We start from the raw sequence: 6,786 nt of genomic DNA, 5'->3' as shown, positions 1-6,786 counted from the left end.
TGGCAGGTGCTGGAGGAGGAGAGTGAGGGATGAGTGTTGACAGTAGAGGAGGAGAGTGAGGGGTTGGTGCTGGAAGTGGAGGAGGAGAGTGAGGTTAGACATGGACAGGAGAAGCACAGTGAGGGATGAGGGTGTTGGGCGGAGGTTTGCCTGCTGCTATTCCGAGCTCTGCCGCTGAGGGGCGTGCGCGGACGGAGGGGCCCCTGTTGTTGATGTGGAGCCGAGTCCGAGGGGGAAGCGAGCGGAGCCCGATACTGACAGGCCCCGCCAGCACCGGGCACAGGGGCCGCGGGAGGAAAGGAACTCCACAGCGGCTCAGCTGCCGGGCGGATCGTCCGGAGATAACCGACCGGGAAGTGGCAGAGGTGAGCAGAACCGGGGTCCAGGATGGAGGGGGGACTCGGAGCCGGGGAGCTCGCTGTATGTGTTGGCGGGTGGGAAACCGGGAACATGGCGGCCCGTCTGCGCCCGGCTGTAGGGGAGGGTGGCCTCGCCTTTCGAGGAGTGAGGAGTTTGGCGGGGGGTGGGTTTACTCCCAAAGCCGGGGAGAGGCTGCAGGCGGTAGCTAGGCCGAGCCGGCCTTCCCCAGTGTGTCTCTGTCTTTGTTTTATTTATTTCACTTCAGACCCTGTGGCCGGGGTTTAATGTTCTCCTCCTCTTGCCGCTGCCGGACACACTTTTCTGTTCGAAGCCCGACTTGTCGGGAGACCAGTGTTTTTTTTATTGTTAGGGAAGATTGTCTCTCCACATCCCCCCCCACCCCCTCCTTCACCTTTTTAAAGGTGGCGATGGGTGGGAAAAGTCAGAAGAAAACCAGACCCCAGGGAACTATGACCATTAATAGGGTTTACGAACACTCTCTCTGGGCTCTGATGGATGGTTGCTCCTTGAACGTTAACCATCATAGTTTCGTAGAGCTGGCCCACCTTTAAATCAACAGTTTAGCCCTGGTGTCTGTATTCATTTGCACAGTCTGTGTGGCAAACGTTGTATTTCAAATTGACTGTTAACTTGTAACACCTTTTCTCACTTCAGTTTTTCCTAATGACTTGGAATGACTGGGGTGGCAATTGTGAAAGCCAGGGGGTCAGTCATTTTCTCTGTGGTCTTGTTTCTTTTTTTTGAGAAAAATCAATGGCCGACGTTGCACTTTTGATAAAGGCAAGTACACTTTAGGTTTTGTAAACGACTGGGAATTTTACAGCAGGCAGTTGATACGTACATATGTGTTTGAAAATCTGTAATGCTTTACATGTGTGACACATGCAGTGGTATTAAATAGTCTGTCAAGCGTGCATAGTATTCCAGAATTAAAATATAGCCTTTGGTTTCTGCTGTGCATTATGGCCTCATAAATTAAAAGGAATGTATCTTGCCTGTAGTTTGGAAGTCTAAGCTACTGTTTTACTTGTTGCTGGTATCTGATCCTGACTTGCATTGGCTTTTAAATCATACTTGTATATAGCAGTTGGTTGTCCCATAATTCTTTTATCTATCTTTACCCCCTCCTGTTTCTCATCTGCATGGTGCTGCTTTGCAGCATCGTCTATCAGGTTTCAAATGTACGTAGGCAGCACCCACCCCTTTCTCCCATGACTCCCCCATTTCTAGTACTGGCAGACTGTTAGTCTGGAGATGAGCAGCATGTAGTGGTCTTGCCAATGATGCTTACATCCCTTGAAAATATTTTAAGTCTGGGCTGAGTTGCACGTTTTTCTAACCTAACCTTAAAATGATCAATACCAGTTTTTATCCAACTACAAACTCTTTCCTTGTCACTGATTTCCTCCTCTTCCCTGGGTGTTTTCTCGGGCCGAAATATAGAACCTCGGCGACCATCTGATTTGAATCAAAGTTGAATTTGTAACTCCATGTCATGTCGATCCAAAACTGCCCCATTCTCTTTCTGATCCTGCCACGGCTGTTGTTACCCTTGCCTGTGCTTTAGTTACCTTCTGTTCTTGGCTTAGCCTACCCTCTTTTGTTTTCTAAAAGATTAAGCTCTCACACTCTATATTCTAGCCTGCAATACGTTCCATTTAATCAAGTAAGTTCTCTGTTTGTTGACCTATATTAGCTCCTAGTTCAGTAACTCCTCAATTTTAAAATTCTCATTCTCTTGTGAAATCCCTTCGGGAAGTAAAACCACCCCGACTTGATTGCAATCCTTCAGAAGCTCGGATTCCTCCAGTTCAGGATTCTGATACATATCCCACTGCTAGTGTGGCTTAACGGCTTGGTCTTCAGCTCTGAAAGTTCTTCCCCAAACCACCCTTCTTTCATCAAGGTTCCCTTTAACCTATCTTTCTAATCAACCTGCTGCTGTTGTTACACACCTCTGGAGCAGTTTAGACTTGAACCCAGGTTTCTTGCTTCAGGGGTAGGGGCACTACTGCTGTGGTGCGAGAGGGCTGCTTCCTGTGTTTTTTAAGTTTAGTCACCTGACCTGTTATCACCTCCTTTGGCGTGGTGTCAATTTTTGTCTGACTGCACTCCTGTGAAGCACTTGGGTTGTTTTCCTGTGTTAAGGGTGTTAGTTAAACAAAAGAAGTTGTTATTATGGATGAGTTTTGCACTCGCCCATTGCCTGACTTGAGTAAAGTATAATCCATTCATATTGAAATTAATAGTGTAATCTCCATCTGTCTCAAGTAGTGGCATTGTATTGACACCAAGTTATTTTATATGCAAGCAAGAGCTGCATACCAAGTGCCCCTGCTTTACCCATCTCACATGAAGTATTGTTGTCAGCCATTCTTGTGAGAGAATTGAGCAGATTCATCCATGCAAATGCACATAGATAAGCCTTTCATGAGAGGTGACCCTGCTGAGAGCATAGAGCGTAAAACAGGTGGTGCCACAAATCCATCATCTTGCATTGAATGTATGTTCACCTGAATTCAACACTTCGTAACCGCGTTCAGAATCATAGTCTTACAGTATAGATTTCTCCATTTCTAGTTATGATTGAGTTTGCTTCCTTGACTTTGCCATCAATATTGATAAGTGCACATATTTTAAAAATTCAGAAGATAATTCCTTATTTTAGCCATCTATTTTACGTGCTTAGGAATTGCAGGATGGGTAAAGATCAAGTCTTATCTAGTTCAGTTACTGTCATCTTCCTATTTGCAGGATAGAACAATTACTGACTGACCGCAGAGTAATCAGTCTTCCTTTCAAGTAGTCTTTGACTGGCCCCAACAAGGAAAACCCCAGTGCTGGAGAGCATTAAGAAATCATAACCTATTCCTCTCAGGCATGGTAGACATTTTGCATTCAACGTGTTCAGGGATGTTATTAAACACTCCTAAAGCAGATGGGAGTTGACCCTGGGTCTTCTGGTATAGTGGTAACGGCACTACCCCTGTGTCTCAAGAGTCTTCCTCTCGAGTATGTTACAGTTACCAAATACCATGTCTTATTGTGAATCAGATAGTTCTTGGGTATTTTGACTCGAAATCCAAAAAAGATAGATCTATAATTTTGACCATACACTGTTATAGGTTTTTCTTTTAGAGAGGCAATCCTTATTTAACTTTACAGGGAAAACTTCTGAAACTAAATGCAATGAGGTCAGAAAATAGTCTGAAATTTGATCTGAGTTTTTGAGATAATCTGAATCTATTAAAATTCAAAAATATCAGGGGAGGTGATGCCAGTGATATTAGTTTTATGTCATCTACTCCGGATTGTATATGTAGGTGTCTTTTGAGTTTATGATTCTCTTTTAAAAGACTTGCAGCCTTAACTCAGAGTATGCTATATTATTGGTCGTTCTGGAAAATATTGCCAAGCTAGATTCTTGGTGACTAATGGCATTGATTTAGCGATATACTGGACACCACCTAACTGTTTGGATGTTTTGGGTCCAGCCAAAGTGATGTTGAAAGTAGTGTTCAGTCAGCAAGGACATGTACTTGGGATAATACATTTGTCCACATTCTGAAATAACTTTTATTTGGATTATGTTTAGAATGTTTTATTCCAAGAAGCATATTTTGGAATAATTCTTTACATTAGTTTTGCATGATGGCTTACAGTAAGATGAACAGCTTGTGAAGTGAATTGAGATTGTCACTACTGTTTTATGAGATGCGCAATGTGTTAGTGATAATGGGAACTGCAGATGCTGTAGAATCCAAGATAACAAAGTGTGGAGCTGGATGAACACAGCAGGCCAAGCAGCATCTCAGGGCACAAAAGCTGACGTTTCGGGCCTAGACCCTTCACCAGAGGTATTTATGTGTGTGTCTATCCTTCAGCTGAATGGCAGGCAGGGAGGTGGCTGACCATGTATATTTTACTATACAGAAGTCTAAAATGCTGCTCTAAAATTCATTCATTTTCACAAACTGAATTAATGAATTTCTTTTCATAGGATTGCATGATGATTAGACTAGAAGTGGTAGATTTTAATCAGTAATGTACATTTCATCAAAGAACTTCCACATAAATGAAAAGGTAGGCACTAGAACTTTAAAGAATGTCATGCTATTGGACATAGTAGAAAACATTCCCAAATGTTTGGATAAAACCATGGAGACAAATAATTCATTGTGTGTGTGTGTGTGTGTGTGTGTGTGTGTGTGTGAGAGAGAGATAAAACTGGAAGATGGCGAGGAAACTGGCATTGTAGTGAGGGAGAAACAAGAATATGAATATCTGATAGAAGCATATGAATGGTTCATGAGCAGAATACATTAAAGTTTGTCAGTGTTGGCTAATTTTGAAGTCATAGACTAAGCTGAAACTTGCTATCAGATGAGCAGTCGGATAGGACAACGGCAACCTATGGTTTCAGAAAATGCAGCAATCGAATTGTGTACAGTCGGGTCCACCAAACAGCACTGAGATAACTGGCCAGGTGATTTTTCTTTAAATATTATTTGTTGAGAAGTAAAAGAACAGTGAGTAGCAGCATCGTAGGTAGAAGCTGCATTGGATAAGGAGTGTGGCAGTGCAGATCAGATTTCTGTGCAAAATGTACTGGGTCATGTTGCCTTTTAAGTTCTGTTAAAATATGATGTGTAAGATCTCAATCTTTGCATAATTAATCTTTCTCCCTGGAAAATAAATCTCTAATAGTTTCCATGAAAGTTAACAGTGGTCTGCATTCAATCAATGTAATACTTCTACGGAGATGCCTTGAAGGGCCAAATAGGGGTCTCATCCTAAGTCAGAGAAGGTAGGGGAAGCTGTTTTTTAAAGCATATGGTATTGTATGCTTTATTAGTAGCTACACAGATAATGAGAATAAAGAGGTTATACTGCACTTGCAAAAATACTGGTTAGATCTCATCTGGGGTATTATGTACAGTTGTGGGAATCACACTTTAGGACGGATGTGAATACATTGGAGAAAGTATAGAAATGGTTTACAAAAAAGGTTGCTCATTGCTGGAACCTCAAATATTAGAAATATTGGGAATGTTTTCCTTGGAGAGGAGAAGGCTGAGGGGAGATTTGATACATTTTTAGGGCCCTGGACTGCGTAAATTGGGAGAACCTACTTCTGTTTGCACAAGGATTGAGAACCAGAAGGCAGTTTTGAAGTATTTTGCAAAAAGAAAAAATGAGGTGAGAAAAGTGTTTTTCATACAGTAAGTAGTTAAGAGTCCAGAATGCACTGCCTGGAAATGTAGTGGAGGCAGGTTCAGTTGAGGTACTAGACAGTGCATTGGTTCTTTCATTGCTTTGTCAAATTCCTTTCCTCAACCTTTTCACCTCCCTCCCTCTTTCCTTCCTTTAAAAATCTTCATATCCACTTTTCTGGCCAGGCTTTTGGTCATCTGCCCTCATCATATATGGCTTGGTATTGAGCATGGTATTGACCTATCTTGGCTTGGTATTGAGTTTTGTTTGATGCACTTAGATCATGGAATCCCTGCAGTATGGAAACAGGTCATTCGGTCCAACAAACTCACACTGTCCCTCGGAAGAGCATCCCACCCAGACCCAATCCCCTACCCCTGTATTTCCCATGTCTAACCCACCTAATCTAAACATCCCTGGGCACAATGGGCAATTTAGCATTGCCAGCCCACCTACCCTGCACATTTTTGGACTGTGGGAGGAAACCGGAGTACCCGGAGGAAACCCATGCAGACGTGGGGAGAATGTGCAGACTCATTGCAGACAGTTGCCCAAGGATGGAATTGAACCTGGGTCCCTGGCACTGTGAGGCAGCAGTGCTAACCACTGAGCTATCGTGCCACCCCCTCCTGGGAATACCTCAGCACATTTTATGACTTGAAAGACACGAAATAAATGTTGTCTGCAAATAATGTGATTTTATTGCCATATGAGCCTTAGTACAGATAAAATCTTGGTTTATGAGCAGTGCAGGCAGATCAAAGTAAGCAAGGATATACAAATTATTGGGTGAATTAAAAACTACACGGAGTTACACCGCACAGTGTGTGTGCTAACCAAGATTAATATCAGCAAGATCAGCTTATTCGAAATTAGAGAGTCCATTCATCTGCCTAATAATGACAGGGAAGAAGCTGTTCTTGAACCTGCTGGTGTGTGTGTTCAAGCTTCTATAACTTCTGCATGATGAAAAAGGTTTTGGGAGAGCATTGCCCAGATGCCATGGGCCTTTGATGCTGGCAGCCTTGCGCGGCAATGAGCTGTTTAAGCGGAATCCATAGATGGAAGTTTGGCTTTTGTGATGGCCTGGGCTGTGCACACAACCTTCTGTAGTTTTTTAAGGTCCTCAGCAGAGCAGTTGCCATATCAGGTCATTATGCACCTAAACAGTATGCTTTCAATGGTGCATCT

At 43.0% G+C, this 6,786-nt stretch overlaps 1 protein-coding gene across 2 annotated transcripts in view; it reads left to right on the top strand.

Moving 5' to 3' along the window:
* The first annotated feature begins 249 nt into the window (after positions 1 to 249).
* Positions 250 to 6,786, top strand: part of zmynd11 (zinc finger, MYND-type containing 11) — a 159,973-nt gene continuing 153,436 nt past the window's right edge. The window contains exon 1 of one of the 2 annotated variants that reach the window (XM_048558875.2): positions 250 to 365. The gene's annotated coding sequence lies outside the window, so the exon portion shown is untranslated. The remainder of the gene's footprint in view (positions 366 to 6,786) is intronic. The other variant, XM_048558895.2, reaches the window with a different exon arrangement.

The sequence above is a fragment of the Stegostoma tigrinum genome, chromosome 2, assembly GCF_030684315.1.
Source record: "Stegostoma tigrinum isolate sSteTig4 chromosome 2, sSteTig4.hap1, whole genome shotgun sequence".
Lineage (NCBI taxonomy): Eukaryota > Metazoa > Chordata > Chondrichthyes > Orectolobiformes > Stegostomatidae > Stegostoma > Stegostoma tigrinum.
This window is presented reverse-complemented; position numbering and strand designations above follow the sequence as displayed.